Below are 20,330 nucleotides of genomic sequence, written 5' to 3' on the forward strand. Positions count from 1 at the left end.
CCTGGGTGTCAAACTTCAACCTGTTGCCTATCGCTCTGCCATGAATATGTAATTCTTCTGGTTTCTGAGAGTTCTTTTCCAAATAACACAGGTCCCACCTTGTCAGCAAATACCTTTGCAGAGGTTTGCTCTCTTTAAGCTGAGAATCAAAATAGGACACAGACCGGGTACCTGACTGGAAGCAGAACACCTGACTAGGACAAGACCCAGGAGAAAGGAAAGGAGGACTAAGAAGTGTCTGGGGACACACACCAATGACAAATATCAAGACGGCTGCTCAGTGGACTGGGGGCAACCAGCACTGGGTCCACATTCAGCAGTGGGATCCCCTGACTTAGGGATGTGGCCGCAGGCAGGCATCATCCTAACGCCCCTGGCTGCCAAGCACTTGGCATCTGCACTGACAGCCAGGAACATGCTGGCCCTAGAGATTGTCTAAGTTCCCTGAGTTTTCAGATACTGCACATAGCCTGAGATCTCAGCTCCTTGAGTACCAAGAAACCCTAACTCTGGCTCCTCACCATGTCAGCCCCATTTTCCTCCTTGGCTTTCTACTACTCCAGCACTTCATATTTATTTTATGTTTAGAAATGAAAATTCTAGTAGTAGCAGGGCCCCTGGGTGGCTCAGTCAGTTAAGCATCTGACTCTCTCTCTCGCTCTCTCTCTTTTTAAAAGATTTATTTATTGGGGTGCCTGGGTGGCTCAGTGGTTTAGGGTCTCTGCCTTCAGCTCAGGTCATGATCCCAGGGTCCTGGGATCGAGCCCCACATCGGGCTCTGTGCTCAGCGGGGAGACTGCTTCCCCCCACCTCTCTCTGCCTGCCTCTCTGCCTACTTGTGATTTCTGTCAAATAAATAAAATCTTAAAAAACAAATTATTTATTTATTTATTTATTTATTTGACAGACAGAGATCACAAGTAGGCAGAGAGGCAGGCAGAGAGAGAGGAGGAAGCAGGCTCCCCACTGAGCAAAGGGCCCGATGTAGGGCTCGATCCCAGGACCCTGGGATCATGACCCGAGCTGAAGGCAGAGGCTTTAACCTACTGAGCCACCCAGGCACCCCGCTTTTTCTCTTTTTAAAGATTTTATTTATTTGACACACAGGGGGAGCAAGAAAGAGAGACAGAGAGCAAGCACAAGGAGGGGGAATGCCAGGCAGGGGAGAAGCAGACTCCCCACTGAGCAAGGAGCCTGATGCAGGGCCCGATCCCAGGACCCCAAGATCACGACCAAAGCTGAAGGCAGCCACTTAACCAACTGAGCCACACAGGTGCCCCTACATCTGATTCTTGATCTCAGCTCAGATCTTGAACTCGGGGTTGTGAGTTCAAGCCCCACAGCGGGGCTTGGAGCCCAGTGTGGAGCCTACTTTAAAAAAAAATTTCTTGAGTAACTACACACATAGCTCTCTGTGGCTTAAAAGTGCACATAATGATAGCAGTAAGAGCAACAATTAAATTAAAGATTTTCTTAAATGCCTGAGACTTTATAAATACCATTTATTTCCCTACAATAATCCTGAAGGTGGGCTTTGTTACTCCTGTTTAACAAGTCAGGAAATTTAAGCCTAGATGTAAAGCGACACATCCAAGTTCACATAGATAATAAGCAGCTTAGATAGGACCCAGATCTAACTGCCTCTCACACACTCATTGACTCTTGAAAAAAGGGTGCTGACTTATCATCATGTCCTAAACATGCTGGGAAGACTAGCTATACATGAAGGATGCATGAAAACATGACAAGACTAGCTATACATGAAGGACACATGAAAACATGACAGTTCCTCCTGGAGTTCTTGTTCAGGTGTTCAGAATATAAACTCATACCACTACTTGGGACATCAATCCACAGCCACACTTGACCTTATTACCCAAGTCTCAAAGAGCCCCAGACTCTGCCCTAGAAGCTAAGTAAATAAACATATCTTGCTGCATCTGAATTCTACCACCACTCCTCTAGTCTGTTTCTAGAGTCTTTATTGATATATCCTCCCAATGTGTTCACATACCACCCACGACTAGCACATAAAAATGGGTCCCTGGCTTGGAACACCAGATGAACAGCATTTACACCTTTTAAAATGTGGGCATCCTCTAAAATATCCACATTTTACAATAAACAATGTCATTTAGGATGTTCCGAGACAGAAGTATTCTTTTCCTTCTGTTCTTCTATTGTAGTCATGGAGACCTCAGATTTGGTTGAAATGAACAGACAAAATTAAAACCTGCACAGAAAGTTGGCATCAGAGAAAATAATGATGATTGTTTATATTTCCATGGTATTTGTGTATGAGGAAGTCAATCATTCTACAGACATGACCTCATTCTGATCTCTCACTAAGGTACGAAAAGGACAGGTGTTCTTGATCCTTCTAAGACCCCACACAGGACAAATTGCACCCACCCAGTTGTTTGGCATCAGACTGGTCTTTTGGGTTTTTTTTTTTTTTTAATGATTTATTTATTTATTTATTTGAGAAAGAGAGCAGGTAGAGGGGCAGAGGGAGAAGAAGAGAAGCAGACTCCCCACTGGGCAGGGAGCTAGATGCGGGGCTCGATCTCACAACCAACCCTGAGATCATGACCTGAGCTGGAATCAAAAGTTGGATGTTTAATCTGAGCCACCCAGATGCCCCATCAAAGTAGTCCTAAATGAATCATCTGAAGCTAATGTTTTAATTACTCAACTCGTCCACATTGGTCCATACAAACAAGAATCTCCAAATTTGTGAAAAAGCCATGAAGAGCAGCTGAGGTCCCTCTGTTGAATGTGCCACTTAAAAAAAAAAAAAAAATCCCCCTGACCTGCCCTCTGTTACTCAGCCTGCTGACTACCACTGTACCATGTAATCTCTCCACCGTCACCAGGGGTGTGTCTCTAAAATACAGATCTGATCACCTTATTCCACGTTGACCTGAAACTCTTCCTGACCACAAAGGTCCTTCCTGACCTGGCCTCTTGCCTACTTTCCTGTTTCATCTCTCACCCCCATCCCCACTGCCACGCTGTAGTCATTAAAAAGACATTCAAGTAAGGAGCAGTTATTTAAACATTGCAAGCTGTTGCCTGGTAAAACAACCCACCCGCCCCCACCCCTGCCTGGCCAGAGACACGTACACCTAAACCATGACCCCATTGTTGCCTATTTGAAAACACCCTTTTTCCCTCCCCTTCTCTTTAGGATTACTTTTTTTTTTTTTTTTTTTTTAAAGAGGATTACTTTTTTAAAGTAAGTTTATTATTATCATTATTATTAGAAAATATACCAAAAATACAGTAAATAAAAACAGAAAGAAGAAAATTACAAGTAGCACAATCTCATTACCCAGAGAAGAACCCTGTTAGCATTTTAGTATATGCCTTACAGTCTTCTCTATGTTCACAGACAGAGGCATTTTGTACCACACCAGTTTGACTTTGGAGACTCCACTCCAGTGCCACTTCCTGTAAGAAGATGCTTCTAACCTTTCCTCCCCCGCCTCCCCCAGACTTAATCATGTTCACTCCCACTCACCCTTCAGGTCTTCACTTAAATGTCACATCCTCAGACAGTCCTTCCCTGAACACCCAAAGGAAAATGCATCACCCCAATTACTCTCTCTGATAGCACAGTACTTTCCTTTCATCCCGTTATCTGAATTTATGACTGTGTATTTGTGTGTTTATACATTTGTGTCTTTCCCATTAGATGGTAAGCTTCATGAGAATAGAGACCAGAGCTAATGAGGCTTATCACTTTACCCCCAAAGCCTAAAACAGCATCTTTGTCATTAAACAACAATAAGTATGTGTTGAATAATGATATGAATGGCGGCTCCCCTCTCTACACCCCAACAAACACCTTACCAATCTCTGCCATGTCAATTTATTTCATTATACCAGTGGTTCACCGCTAAGCTATGTGCTCCTGGAAGACAAAGACTGTCTATGTAGAAATATTTATATATGAAGTCATAACTACCCCCCACCCCATAACACAGTATCCTGAGCATGGCAGATTTCAGTTCTTTTGAATGACTGAAAACATGAAGGAAGTAATGGCTAGACGAGCAGCGTACCTTGCCACTGATGCTCTAGGGTGATCCTGTTTCTTGCATAAATCCCTTATTCCTGGCTCTTTTTAATAATGGCCTCAAGACAATACCAAGATCTAGCTGAAAAGTGAAAACATTGCTTCATGCTCCTGATGTTTTCATTTTCAGAAGGCAAACATCCGGATTGTTAGACACATGGGAAGAACTAAGTGTCTCTTCATCGAGCTGTCTGACATCTTCTTGGCTCTTCCAGAGTCCAATGAAAAAGGAAAATGAATGCTTTGCCCCTCCACCACCAATAAAACTAAATAAATACAAATAATTTTTAAGAAAACTAAAATAAATAATAACTGTGATTAACGCCCACATTCTCCACGCACCATAATCTTTGCACGTTTCAGAGAATGCTGGTTTACAAAGAGACAACTGTTATGTGGGAATATCAGACAGTTTGTTTTCAACTGCAGATAAGAAAACCAACTAAAATTAGCTTACATATCAATAATGTTATCATAGCACATAAGGGGAAGTCCAGAGTTTGGCTAATTCGGCAGTTCAAGAGCGTTAACAAAGATCCAATTCTTTCTACCTTTCTCCTCTGCCTTTCTTTTTCTTTTCCTTTTTTTTTTTTAATTTTATTTATTTATTTGACAGAGATCACAAGTAGGCAGAGAGGCAGGCAGAGAGAGAGAGAAGGAAACAGGCTCCCCACTGTGCAGAGAGCCCGATGCGGGGCTCAATCCCAGGACCCTGAGATCATGTCCTGAGCCAAAGGCAGAAGCTTTAACCCACTGAGCCACCCAGGCACCGCTCCTCGGCCTTTCTTAAGAAACATCTTCCTCATAGTCTCAAAGGAGCAGGAATAATTCCAGGTGTTCCATACACTGCAAATAGCATCCCGCAAAGAAGAATGCACCCCTTTAACTGTGCAAAGAAAACTTGAGCACACTCCCTCCCCAGTTGACCCCTCAGGTCCTATAGACCAAGACTGGGTCATACTTACCCCAACTACTGGAAAGGGAAAATAAGATTATCACGAATGCTTTAGATCAGTGGTTTTTAAACTTTAACAGAGTCACCTAGAGGGTTTGTGAAAGCACAGATTGCTAGACTCTACTCCCAGAGTTTTTTTGATTCAGTAGATCTTGGGTGGAGCCTCAACGTGCAAATTTTTATAAAGATTTTATTTACTTATTTGAAAGAAAGAAAGCACAGCAGGGGGAGCAGCAGAGGAAGAGGGAAGAGCAGGCTCTCCCCCAAGCCAGAATTTCAACACAAGGACCCTAGGATCCAAAGACTGACGCTTAACCAACTGAGCCACCCAGGCGCCCTGAAACGTGGGCATTTTTAACAAGTCCCCAGGTGATACTGATACTGCTCATCCTCAGACCACATTTTGAGAAATTCTGACTTAGACCCATCATGATCCACCTACCAGGGATGGGGAGAGGGTCAAGCCTATTGGGTATTGTGGTTGCTTGAGAGATACAGAGAATTGTGGTTTCCTTTGCAAGCAAGTGGGTGGTTGGCTGTGGACTGGCCATAGTAGGTCCTGCCACAGTGAAACAGAATGATAATGGCTAGGAAGTACTGAGAAACTCATATGCACCAAAAATTGCTCTAAAAACAGAATATGCATTATTTAATTCTCCCAAATAATCCTTTGAGATAGGTGTTTCTTATGCCCATTTATAAATCAGAAAACTGAGAATCAGAAAGCCTACATAAATTGCCCACAGTCACACTGCTAGTAAGTTCTGCAGCCTACATTTCAATCGAGATCTATGGGACCCCCACCATGACCTATGGTCTTAGATACGATGCAATCTAAGGACTTGAGTTTGAATTCTCGACCTGCTATTCTTCCATGACTCAAATCACAAAGCCAACTTTGTGCTGTCTGAAATCACTATGTTGGTTCTGCAGTCATCTACAAATGCCCAATTTCACCTTCAGAAAGATCATCGTTTGGTGGAAACTGAATGGTGTCTGGGAATCAGGCACAAAATTATACTCAGTACTTGTGGGACTTGACAGTCTTTTCATCTCTCCAACCTCAACTTCCTTCAACATACAGTGAGCAGACTAAGGTTTGTCTCCTGGAAAAATTGGAGCGAGTATGTGGTAAAAATACTTTCACTGTCCCTGGCGCATGGCAGGTCGTCACTCTGAGTAGCTGTCATTACTATGACTAACTCTGTGACCTAGGACACTCACCTGTACAAAATAGTTGGAAGGACTGTATAAGCGTTGAGAAAATGCCTTGTGCATTTGTTTATTTGAACAACCTGCTGCATTATGGTTATATACAGTTAAATGAGGGCCACACTCTGTCCTGGTGTAAGAAGGTGAAAATTGAGAATGGGAGGTGGGGGTGAGGGTGGGGCAGAAGAGGCTACTGGAAACACCAATAACTTCAGGCCCATTTTTCTTCCTGAAACCAACAGCGTCAGTGTCCCCTTCCTTTTATAGTCTGATGACTCTGAGCCGAAATTATTGAAACAGGCTGATAACTGTGACCTCAGCAGACAGGTATAATCACCTCCCCAGCTCATTCCACAATGACACCTAGAGGGACTACCTGCAAGTAAAAGGACTAAGAGTTTGATGTTTCAGAGACTCTGAGGGGCCTGCCCAGAGGGATCACCCTATCTCCAAGAGTGTCCCCCACACCTGTGCCCACTGTCACTCTTGATTCCCTTTCTGATTGTAGTTCCTCAGAGAATTTTGTGCTGTCTGAAATCACTATGTTGGTTTACTTGTTGTCTTCCCATGGGAAGGTGAACTCCAACAAGGGAAAAATTTTGTCTGTCTATGTCACTGGTATGTCCTCAATCCCAGAACAGTCCTTGGGGTATAGTAGTTACTAATTAAATATGTGTTGAATGAACAACAAATAAATACATGAATGGGTATTTAAATAACAGAGACAAGGACATCTCCCTTTCGATACTGGAATTTTTATTGGGCATGAGACAGAAACCAATCATCTTAATGATATACACACTAATATTTCTCTAAGGAGCAAATACAAATGGAAGGACTATGAATACTATCATTCACATAGCTGACATGAGGACCTGAACTTCATGCTGAGACTAAGATGAGTCTAAATACAACCAGGAGTGTGAGGAGCCTCATGTGATGGGCCAAAGCACCTCTAAAGACAGAACATGGCCTCTGGTAAGAGAGCACTGAGACCTATAAGAAAGATTCCAGAACAAACCAGGGAGTATATCTGAGGCTAGTCTAGCTCTGCTTCCCAGGATGTCCTCTCACCATGGTCTCATATCTGCGTTGCAGAGAGAGGGGATAAAAGTAAAAACCATAAGAAAACAGAATGGAGGGGTGCCTGGGTGGCTCAGTGGGTTAAAGCCTCTGCCTTCGGCTCAGGTCATGATCCTAGGGTCCTGGGATCAAGCCCCACATCAGGCTCTCTGCTCCAAGGGGAGTCTGCTTCCTCCTCTCTCTGTCTGCCTCTCTTCCTACTACTTGTGATCTCTGTCTGTCAAATAAATAAATAAAATCTTAAAAAAAAAAAAAACCAGAATGGATTCCACAGCTGGAGTAGTGGACAACCAGTGGACAACATCTGGAATTGGAAATGCCAGAGATGGGATGGTATCAAATATAGGCAGTACGCTGGTACCTTTAGAGCATCCCCTTCATAAGATAGTGGTGGCAAAACCTTTGGTTGACTTTGGCAGCATTGTCAAGTCAGCCATACCTTGGTGGTTATCAGCAGTGGTGACTTGAGTGGACACCTGTGACATGATGATGGCCATGATATCAAAGACATCACCTAAGCTGACCAGAAAAGAAAAAAATTGGTGGAACCAGATGGAAGCTGAGACGATTAGTGCATGAATACACGTCAAGTAGCACAGAATCTGGAAACTTAAAACGATGTAAAAAATTTGAGAAGGACTAAAGAAGAAAAATACTGTTTTATAGCTGTTGTCGTGACCCTCTTTTATAGAAAGTCTTCTTTTTATAGCTTTAATCACCATAGAATGGTATATATATATATTTTTTTTAAAGTAACCCAAATAAAACTGGGCCATCTTCTCCTCTCACCTTGAATCCAATCTCAATATACTGGTAAATTAGAAAAACCCTTGCATGTTCACAAATCTGATTGTAAGAGCAAAAAATAGAAATGGGATGCTTTTATGGGAATTTTGAAGGGATTTGGTGATCGGTGTGACACTTTTTATCCCCAATTAAAACTTGCTTAAAATTGCTTATAAAAATATTTTTCCCCATCCCCAATTCCTTCCAGCAGTCACTGAAATCCTCCCATACTCCTCTAGGTTCTTTCTTGTCTCAACAGCTCCTCAGACCCCCATCAATCCCATATGTTTCATTATTATACCCAGCTCTCTGTCCTTGCCATGTCTATCACTTACTATGCTCATCACCACATGGACCAGAAGCTGAGCAGCACTAAGTAACCTTACCCTAAGAAGGCAGTGACAACACTTAGGATCATTTTTTCCTCTATCACAGAAACCAAAACCAGAAAGTATATTTTAAGTTAGAAGAGAGTAAAAAATTAAACTCATCCTAATAATGTACTTACAAATAATAAGATTGATGGGGGTCTGAGGAGCTGTTGAGACAAGAAAGAACCTAGAGGAGTATGGGAGGGTTTCAGTGACTGCTGGAGGGAATCGGGGGTGGGGAAGAGAGATCACGAAAAGAAGAAGAAAATTGATGTAAATGCAAGAGAAATAACAGGTTACCTTGAAACCAGAAATATAAAATATCTGAAATCTACATCAAAAGGAAAATGCTTTTTTTTATTTATATAGATGGGGGAAAGAAGAAACAACATGTTGCAGAGTAATCAAAATAAATGCACTACATTTACATAATTTCAGTCCTTTTGTTAGCTAAGGATATAAAATATGTTACATACTCTAACAGGATTGCTCACAAAATCGTTTTTTTCCTCCATGTTCTTTGTGGAATTTGACCACACCCTACTTTTTCCAGTCCAGTTTATATCACTTACCCTAGGTTCCAATCAGAGTATGCTTAATTGGTCTTCGTTTCTGGGCTATTCATGCAATTTTTGCTTCTTCAGATGTTTCACTTTTAAATCATCTGATGGTTTTATCATTGCTGAAAACTTATCTTAAATAGTTTATTCATCATTTTGAATTTTTCCAAAAGATAAAATGAACACAAAGAGAAAAAAGCATTTTCTTCATTTTTCATTTTTTCTTTCCTTTATCTCCTTTTAGGTCTTTGTGCTTCTACTTCAGGGTACTAAAAGCTGCAACTAGGTTTTTGTGAGATGACTGAACTTAACCCCAGATTATCACAGAAAATAGTCATAAGACAGCAGTGGCCTACATGGTATAATTTGAGCCTATCAAAAGTTCTTTGAGGGATGCCTGAGTGGCTCAGGCATTAAGCATCTGCCTTTGGCTCAGATCATGATTCCAGAGTCCTGGGATCGAGCCCCACATTGGGATCCCTGCTCCATGGGAAGCCTGCATCTCCCTCTCCCACTCTGCCGGCTTGTGCTCCCTCTCTCACTGTGTCTCTCTCTGTCAAATAAATAAATAAAATCTTAAAAAAAAAAAAAAAGAAGAAGAAGAAGAAAGAAAGTTCTCTCACAAAAATCTTCACTAACCTGCTTTTTTGGCTTTAAATTCCTATTACGTAAAAGTAAACCCTCTTAGGCAGAAGCTTTGGGTTTTCTGTAAAAATGAAAGTATCCATGGAAGAGATAAAATCTCACTTCTCCACTCAAAAATCACCCATTGACTCCCCATTGGCTACCAAACAAATGTCAAGTTCTTTAACTAGTCATCCAAATCTCTCAGTGGTGAGCTACCTACCTTCTCAACATCATCCCCACACCCTCCAGAAACTCACTCCCCAACAGGATCACTACACTCACGTACTCTGAGCATCCCCAGTATGTTCCTTTCTCTTGGCTTTAGCTTTTTAAATTTTTTTTCTTTCTTTTTTTTTTTTTTTTTTAGGCCTTAGCTTTTAATGTGTTTAACTACATATACTTTATCAATAGCCTACCTTTAGCACATGGTTATAGCACTTAAATTCTACCTTGATTATAATCAATTTTTAAAAATCCTCCTGATTTAGTAAGGCCTTCTGTGGATTAAAGAACTCCAGTTTAGGGGTGCCTGGGTGGCTCAGTCAGTTAAACATCTCCCTTCAGCTCAGGTCATGATCCCAGAGTCCTGGGATCAAGCTCCACATCAAGCTCCACAAGCTCCCTCTCCCTCTCCCTGCCACCCCCCCCCCCCCCGCTTATGCTCTCTCTGCGTCAAACAAATAAATAAAATCTTTTTTAAAAAAATTCAATTTATTCACTCATTCAATAAATATTTATTTAGTGCCTATCATGTGCCAAATTCTAAAAGCTGAAGATGGAATAGTGAAAAAAGAAGGAAAAGACAAACTGTTCAAGCTCGGTTAAGCAGAAATAGGGGAGTCTAGAATGTCTTGGCTCATGTAATTAAAACACTATATTTGGTTTTAACTGGATCTAGGGATCCAACTGGATCTAGGGATGTCATCAGAAATAAATCTCTCTTTCTCTCTGTCTCTATCTCCCCACCTCTCCCAACCCCTACCCTTATCTTAATTCTGCTTTGCTTAGATATGCTTCACTCTCTGGCAGGATTTCTTCACAGAGAGATAGAAATGGCCACTGGCAGTATTATGCTTGTATCACCCTACAGGCAATAATGCCAAAGAAAGAGAGTGCTTCTTTCCCAGGGAAAGGGTATTTTGGGGATCTCCTAAGGGGAAGTTGAGCCAGAGATACATTTAGCTTGAGCTTTTCTGTATCTATCAGTCACTTTCATGTATATTTCAAGTCATTTCTGGCCACCCTGGGATAGGAATGGTTTTCCAGGAGGACTCCTATTACCCACTGTGCTAACTCATTCCACTTTACAACACAAAGATGCCCTGGCCAGAGGTCATATCATGACATGAAAGTGAGCAACATTGGAGGTATGTAGGAAAACAACATTGGAGGCAGTAGAAAAGCCAGGTCCAAAGCTTTTGGAGTCCTAGTTAGTCTATGGAAAATACTTCCAATCATATATAAAATTGTAAGCAGAAAATTTGGTTTTGTTGATGTCTAGTCAAAATATATACTTCCTAACACAGTGCATGTAATTATAAAATATCTTCCCCTAGAGATAGGCAAAACCAAACATATCAGAATTGCTATGTGTCAGGGCCCAAACCTATAGCCACACCATAGGTTCTGTGTTTGAAGTTACATGGCTTATGCATCCCAGGGGGTCATACCTTAACACATCCAACCCCTCTTGCCGTGATGAAAAAGGTGGTTCCAGGTAAAATTTTGCAAAATTGCCAAAAACACAGAATAATGGCCCAAAGAAACAAGTGTCTTATCCAGATACTTATTCATTGAAAAGTCAATGAATACGGTTTAACAGTAACTTGGTTATATAATTGTCTCTGCTTTCCATTGCTGCCTCACAGATTAGCCTGTATTAGTTTGCTAGGGCTGCCATAACAAACTACCACAGACTAGGTGGATTAGAACAATAAAGAATATATTCTCTCACAGCCCTAGAGAGCCTTAGGCCTTGGTTCCTCAACACAGGGGCTTGGTTCCATAGGCTGCCTGAGTCTCTTCATGACACAGAAGGTGGCTTCCCCCAGAGTAGTGATTTGAGAGAGCAAGAGAGAGAGAGAGAGAGAATATGAGCAAGGGAGTAAGAGGGGACCCAAGGCAGAAACTGCAATCTTTCATAATCTAATGTCAAGAACGACACACCATTACTTATGTTGCTGTGGGTCCCACAGACCAACTCTGGCACAGTGTGGGAGGAGACTACCCAAGCACGTGAAAACCAGGGGGTTGGGGTCCTTGGGGGCCATCTTGGAGCTGCCTATCACAGTAACGATGCAACTCAGTATACCATGAGAGCCCTTTTTAACTGTTTCTAACAATTGTTTCATTGTATGCCTTAATTTCAGATTAATTTTGCATTTGATCCAGAATTATTAACGATTCTGAATTGTAAAAGTATTACACAAGTGTGACATAAAGTTAATTGCTAAAACAGACCTAAAAAATGTAGGAGACGCTCAACATACTCCCCGGCAGAACTGCTGCTAAGTTCTTTGGACCCAGACTGGATGTTTCTTAACACTTTTTTGCATAGTTCTTAGACCAAGAAGAGCATCTGAACCTTTCCAGTTTCAAAACCAGGGAGACCAACTGGTCATGCAGCAGAGAGACAAGAGGGAACACACGCAAGGGGGACATGGCGATGGCAATTCGGGGCAGTGGTAGGACAGGATCCAAGACCACCTCACAAGAGGAGGAGCGGTAAGAAGTGGTGGGGTAGCTATGGGATCCCTGGAACCGTAAGAGTGGGGGAGAAGGACCTAAAGATGAAATTTGGTAATGTGCCACCATTTCATAGGGTTGACTTTGTGAAGCTACTATTCTTGATATTCTAGAGGTAGCGGGTTTTCTACTAGATTCTCTGTCTTGACATCTGGTAGACTCAGCTACACAGAGGCGCCTGAGGTTAATGTGACATAATTTAGCCACACTTTCCCTAGTCACAGGCAAAAGAAAGACCCATTCACTGAGGTTTAAAATAAAGTATAGGGACGCCTGGGTGGCTCAGTTGTTAAGCGGCTGCCTTCGGCTCAGGTCATGATCCCAGCGTCCTGGGATCGAGTCCCGCATCGGGCTCCTTGCTCAGCGGGGAGCCTGCTTCTCCCTCTGCCTCTGCCTGCCATTCTCTCTGCCTGTGCTCGCTCTCTCCCCCTCTCTCTCTCTGATAAATAAGTAAAATCTTAAAAAAAAAAAAATTTTAGGGGCGCCTGGGTGGCTCAGTGGGTTAAAGCCTCTGCCTTCGGCTCAGGTCATGATCCCAGGGTCCTGGGATCGAGCCCCGCATGGGGCTCTCTGCTCTGCGGGGAGCCTACTAACTCCTCTCTCTGCCTGCTTCTCTGCCTACTTGTGATCTCTGTCTGTCAAATAAATAAATAAAATCTTTAAAAAAAAATTTTTTTAAAAAATTAAAATAAAGTATAACCCCACCAAAGTCACAAAGCATGAATGTTAACAATTCACGAGTACCATTTGCACACATTTTAAAGACGACAGTTGATACATTAGAACACTCGGGCACAAGTGAAACAGCTTTCTCAGCTTCCCCAACTGCTCTTAGCACTGCTTCAATTTCCTCTGGATCTTTAACATCTGGGCCCCAAACTCCTACTCACTGGCTTCTCAGTGGCTTGCAGTTTGCAGTTCTTAGTTAATTACAGTAAACTGGCAGTGATTGCCCTTAGGAAAGAATTTCATTTGTGCCTACGTAGGGCTAATCCCAGAAAAATCCGTAGTTTCTAAACCTTCTCTGTTCTAAAGAAAACAGCTTTGGGTTTTACTAAGCTTTCTCTGTAGAACTGCTTACAACTATCTTCTAAGCAACCCTAGGTAACCTTACTTCTTTTCAACTTGGGGAAGAGCTAGTTCTACGAAGCCCCCCAAACCCAGTGCTGTGATGACATCCCACTCCACTGAAATGCCCAACCCGCCACAATCCTCCCCAGCAGATCTAGACAGTAACACACCCAATGTTAAAGAAACTGTAATGTTGCAGCCATTTCCATGGTTACTCTTACAAAGTGAGAAGGAAGCTGGTGGCGGAGCCCAGCCATTGGAGCTTGTGGGCACCAGCTGGTGCCTGGCCTCCTGGAGCCCCACAGCCAGACTTGAGGCTTTCGATGGAAGCTTTTGTTATCTTACACCCTCCTGGCTAAAGATGACTTCTTGGATCCCTGGGGCCATGCGTGCCCCCTCACCTCTCACCCTCCAGCCCCTCCCCCAAAAGCTGGGAGATTAAAAAGTAAACAACCTATCAGCTCCTCCCCCTCCCATTCCAGCATTCCCCACCATGCAAGCTACTAATGATAAGAGCTAACTTTTTCTGGATGCTTGTTTTGTGCCAGGAACCCCATTTAAGTCTTTTCAGGTATCTCTTACTTAACAGATGACACCTCTTTGGAAAGAGCACAGATTTGAATCAGGTTGCCTGAGTTCAAGTCCTGCTGTGTGACCTTGGATAAATGGCTTAATCTCTCCGTCTTAGTTTCTTCATCTCTAGAATGAGTTAATAATACCCACACCTCAAGGGTGGGTGTGGGAACGTTAGGTGAGATTGTAGAGAGAACTCATAAAACAGTAAAATTTAAGTATTGGCTACTAATACTATGACTGGATTGAAGACAGTTATGATGAATTTTGATTTTCATGATTTGGAGTTTTTCTCTTCATGACATTTCAAGAAGTAAAACTGACATTCTGCCTTTTACTTATTCTCATAAAATGTGAAGAATTCTCAGATAGAACCTTTTCTTGAAAGACTCATGACCTAAACCAAATTAAATAACTAAAAACTAAACATAGTTTTTACAGGCTATTTTGATTAATGTTACGGATTTTAAAATACCAAATAATTCTACAAGATTAGAATTCTGAAATTGTCTATTCTGTATTTCTCTACCTTGTGTTATAACTAATTTAATGTTATAAATATCTATTGGTTCAGAAAGCATATAGTTTTCTCTAAAGTAATCTGGCTCATGTATTCTCTTATTATGTATATTAACTGACATTCTTTCCCTATTTATTTACCTGAAATTTCTAAATAATTTTGTTAAAGCTTTAGCTAAATTTTTTTTTTTTTTAAGATTTTATTTATTTATTTGACAGAGAGAAATCACAAGTAGATGGAGAGGCAGGCAGAGAGAGAGGAAGCAGGCTCCCCGCTGAGCAGAGAGCCCGATGCGGGACTCAATCCCAGGACCCCGAGATCATGACCTGAGCCGAAGGCAGCGGCTTAACCCACTGAGCCACCCAGGCGCCCCTAGCTAAATGTTTTTATATGTTCTCATGATCATATTAATTATTGCAGTTTTACTCTTGCAAAAATAAACATGTTTATATTTCCTTTGACTAAGAGATTTCATTAAATAAAGCACATAAAGGGATTTTTCACTCGAATTACATCTAGAATCAAACTTACCCATATTTGAATGTTCCAATATCCTAATGTGTCACTATTAACAATAAATCCAAACAACATCTTACAGGTGTTGTTACACTGATATTTTATGACGGTGAATAAGAACTTACACAACCACTGCTCACACTCAAGTTCAGACATGTCAAAAATGATATTGAAGTAGGTATTCATCTAGTAGGGCTTCAAAGATTAAGCCCAGACCAAAGTTGAATAGCATGTGCTATTCAATGCTACTCAGTGCTAAATAGCAAAGCCAAGGCCAAGCTTCAGTGTATCTAACATTTTAGAATATCCTACAGCCATGAAGAATTTTAAAAATGTTTAAAAAATGGGGCGCCTGGGTGGCTCAGTGGGTTGAGCCGCTGCCTTCGGCTCAGGTCATGATCTCGGGGTCCTGGGATAGAGTCCCACATCGGGCTCTCTGCTCAGCGGGGAGCCTGCTTCCCTCTCTCTCTGCCTGCCTCTCCATCTACTTGTGATTTCTCTCTGTCAAATAAATAAATAAAATCTTAAAAAAAAAATGTTTAAAAAATGAAAAAAAAATTTTTAAATGTTTAAAAAGTTTAAAAAATGAAATGCTCGTGATCGTATTAAGTACATAAGAAAACAGGACATACAGTTACATAAATACCATGATCTAAATCATTTCTATATGGACTTTTCAGATCCTGAAGAATAGAGACCCACTCTGGCCAGCACAGGTAAGAGAAGTTTGGCCATAAGGATAACCATGGAGCAATATGAATAATGGCCATGAAATCCAAAACTCAATGGAACTAACAAAGAGGAAGGAAAAATAGAGGAAGGGTAAAAGTGCTCAATTCATGGGGCGCCTGGGTGGCTCAGTGGGTTAAGCCACTGCTTTCGGCTCAGGTCATGATCTCAGGGTCCTGGGATCGAGTCCCGCATCGGGCTCTCTGCTCAGCAGGGAGCCTGCTTCCTCCTCTCTCTCTCTCTCTCTCTGCCTGCCTCTCTGCCTACTTGTGATCTCTCTCTGTCAAATAAATAAATAAAATCTTTAAAAAAAAAAAAAGTGCTCAATTCCTTCATCAAACATACGGGGCTATTTGTTACTGAAGTTGATTGAACGAGAAAAGGAGACTTGAAAAACATTTTTTTAAAGACTGAAAACAGGAAACCAACAGAACTACCAAAGGCATTAAAAATTAGAAGGAGGAGAGTAGTATAATACTCATATCTGATAGGGGGTAATCAATACATATATCTTAAAATAATCCATCAAAAATTGTGTAGGACAAGTGTACTACTTAGAAATAGAAAGGTAACTACCCAAAACACTAAAAACAAAGTCACTTGAAGATCGTTGCCTCCAGTGAGTGGAAATGGGGTAAGACAGACACTGTTCCTCCTTTTAAAGGCTTTCTCCATGATCTTTTTTTAATTCAAGGTTCATGTATTACCTGAATAAACATTTTTAATGACATGGCTGGTTGTATTAGAGACATTATTTCCCTAGGACCCATATACCTGCGGGCTTCTACTCAACTTCCTCTTTGTCCACACCCAGAAAACTGTGAGCTGAGAGGGAGCAGCCTGGGCTGGTGACATCCTGACTGAGATTTCTTCCATATCCTGAGCAGCACTTCTGCCCACATCCATTCCCTGTCTCCCTTCTACTTGCTGTGTTAGTTCTGATCATTGGCAAAAGTGGGAAACCTCCATTTGTATTCAAAAATCACATCCTTTCCTTTCCCCGAAGACAGTACAGTGAAATTGTTTCTCATTTACATTTTGAAACTCCCTCACATAATAATTCATTATTCTAGGAAAATGTGCATTATTTTATAAATGTGAATGGCTTCAAAAAGCAAAGCATTAGTAAAAAAAAACATAATGTCCTTCCATGCCACATAAGTCAAATTCTGAGAAAGCTGCATTAACATACTGATTAGTAACTTTTGCATATTAAAAATTTTATATAGATTTAATACCATTTTCAGCTTTTGTTTAATGAATATTTAATTCAGAAAGCTAGGAAATAATAGGTAATTATAGCTCTACAAGAACACATATTGACATGTAGTTTAAAAGACTGTGAAAGGTGCCTTGTGCTTGCAGTGAGTTTATAATTAAAACACAAAGAAAAATTTTGAGGTTGCCAATCAAATATTCATCAGAAGAAAGAATGCATGGAGGATCTCACTTCCTCAGGGCATGTATGCAAAGGAGATACTAAAGATAACACAGGAGCAGGTTTGCCTAAGACCTTGTTTAGGCAAAATTCCAAATACATCCAGTAAAGAGCTGATGAAGAGAAATGTTTCCCTAGCTTGAAAAAAGGCAACAGCATATAAGGGTCAGCGTTGGAAAAGATGGTGGAGGTAAAAAGCAAAGGGCCTTGGAAGTAAGACCAAATGGGCAAGCCCAATTTTAGTTCCCTGCCATTTCTTTTCATTTTTTTCTTAACATGAACTGTCCTCTAACATTTTTAACCCTGACTCCCAATGGAGCCCAGATCCCTCTTGCTGTCCTTGAAATGCAGTGATTCTAATGTGTAGGGACTTAATGCATTCTCTTTCTCCTGGGGATGCTTACATTTTAAAAGCCCACATAGGTTTAAAATATGTATGCTCTATCACTCCAATAGCTGATCACCTTTTCTTGTAAAGAGTTTGGTCGGGTTTCAAAAAGAAAATGTAAGAGTCTTTCCAGCAACTCTACCTTGTAGAGAAAGTCCCTAGGCCAGTAGATCTCAAATTCTAACATGCTTAAGAATTTTCTGAAACTAAACTGACCATTCCCATTCCCTGGCATTCTGAGATTCTGAGCCAACCCCAGAAAGCTGTATTTTTAACCAGCATTATAAGGAATTCTGATGTAAACTATCCCCTGCCGACAGTTAAAAGGCCTGCATTGCACTGAAAGACTGAAAGGTTAGAGAAAACTTTGTGTCCCTCCATTGCAAGGAAATCCACCAGGGCAGGTTTTCTGAAGGTTTTCTGGGACCCACATTCTATCTTCTTGTTCTCACCCATGATTTGCTTCTAAAAATTCTCAAGATTATTCCATTGTCCCTTCCTTCCCAAGCGCAGACATGGAACATAAGCACTAACCCACCTGCCACCTGGTAGCTCTTTCAGCACTCACTCAGAAACATCTGCAGACCCTGGAGACTTAGGTAGAAATGATCCCAGAAAGCCTGCAACTGCAGCCCTCACAAGCCTAGCTGTGCAGGGAGCCAGGGCTCCCCTCTAGTATTTTCAATTTCTCCAATTTACTGCCTGTTGGTTGACTGATCGGCAGTTGGATTCTTTCCTATTCCTTATGTAGCTGATATTATAAAAGAATTCCTCTTTGCCTATTCCCCAAGCCTTGTGTCACCCATGTGTGTCCATCCTGCGCCAAAGGAAATAGGAAAACCCTCTAGCTATAGTTAAAACATTTCCATAGAGCTAGAAAAGATGGAAAAGTCTTCTTCCAAATCAAGATTCTTGAAATCACTGCTGAAAAAAATTTCACAATCTGCTTTTTTCTTAAAAGCCAGTCCCAATTAAAGCAATATTTCTTGCCTCAACATGACAATGAGTACAAACACAAATGAAAGTGTGTTGCAGTCCTCAGCAAGGATAGGGTCATCACTTTGGGAGGTCTAGCTCTAGCTCAAGATTAAGGGCTTATGGTTTAAATGAAAAAGTTTACAGAGTACTTGGCAACGTCCTTGACCTCCAGTATTCTACAGATCACAGTTCTAAAAACACCAGTATAATAGAATTCTTGTTACGGCCACTTGTTACCTATGTGATCTCGTTAGCAGCGTCTAATCTCTGAGCAACGCCTATAGTTGAAGATTGCTCAGTAAAAGCCTGCCAGTAACAGTATAGGATGGAAGATGGATTGCATTGGGAGACACTAAAGTCTTGAAGACCAGATGAAAAGTTATTGCAATGGTCCAGTAATGGCACATAATGAATTGGACTAAGCTACCAGCAGTGGGAATGAAAACAGGTATTGACAAAGTTAGAAAGGCTAGTTTATGAAGAATCAACGTCAGTGACCAACTGGGTGTCTCCCCCAGCTATACTCTGCAGGTGCTGTTTGATGTTCTGTGATATTATGATTCCATCTTCCCAGACCATGTGGGAAACTCTGCTATAAGGTAAGCAGAGCAATCCTCCTCCTTATTCCAGAATAATATTTGCTAGATCTACAATTAGTAACCCAAATGCAAGGAGAAGTGCAAGTCTATTTAATTCCCTTTCTCTCTTCCCCTCGCCCTCTCTTTCTTCCTCCCTCTTACTTCCTCCTTTCTTCCTCCCTCTTTCTTTCCTTCTGCGTCAGCTCCCTCATCCCTACCCCCCCCCGCCCCCCCCCACACACTTACTCAGCACTATAGCAGTACTTTGGTTATCTAATGCTCTGAATCTTCTTCTAGGCTGCTACATTCCCAGTGGCTGAGTTAGGACCTATCCAAAAGCAGGTATTAAGTAAATATTTCTTGAATGAATAAATGAATAATGAGTGAATAAGTAAGCAACTAGATGGTAGAATTAAAGAGCCCGGAAAGTACACATATCATCACTCCAAATTCCTTCTCCTGATGGCTGTTAAAATTTCATCAATAGAATTTAAATCCTTTGGTCAAAATCTCTCAGGAGTTTGCACCTGGCTCGCTCAGTTGGTAGAGCATGCAACTCTTGGTCTTTGGGTTGTCAGCTCAAGCCCCACAGGTGGGAGCCTACTTTTTAAAAAAGAAAAAAAAAACTCTCAAAAGATATGGCTTTAGCAAAAGATTTCTCAGAAAGATGGCAGAGAACTTAACGGTAGTGATGGTCATTGTGAAGCACCTAAGAAATAATAATAATTTAAATAATTATTATATTAGTAATACAATAATTTTATAATTATTATTTTAGTTATAAATAATTTTATTATTAGGAACTGAATGCTGTATGTTGGTAATGATTGACAAACAGGAACATGCTGTTATAGAACAAGGAATGGTTAATTCAGTAGAAGAATCTTTCAAGACAAAAATAAGTTGGCAGCCACAGTAAAAAGAATGAAGATTCCTTCACCCTGGCAACTCCAAAGATGATTTCTTGTGGCACATGCCTCAGGCAGAGTCCTGGCTAGAGAGCCAAATGTTATGGTGGCTTCTAGAAATCACAAAGTGAAGCCACCACAGCTTAATACCACTAAGTTGAAGGGTCACTTTGGGAAATTAAATATCCAATGTATGAGACATAGAGGAAAC

This window comes from Mustela lutreola, chromosome 14 (genome assembly GCF_030435805.1).
Source record: "Mustela lutreola isolate mMusLut2 chromosome 14, mMusLut2.pri, whole genome shotgun sequence".
NCBI classification, from domain to species: domain Eukaryota; kingdom Metazoa; phylum Chordata; class Mammalia; order Carnivora; family Mustelidae; genus Mustela; species Mustela lutreola.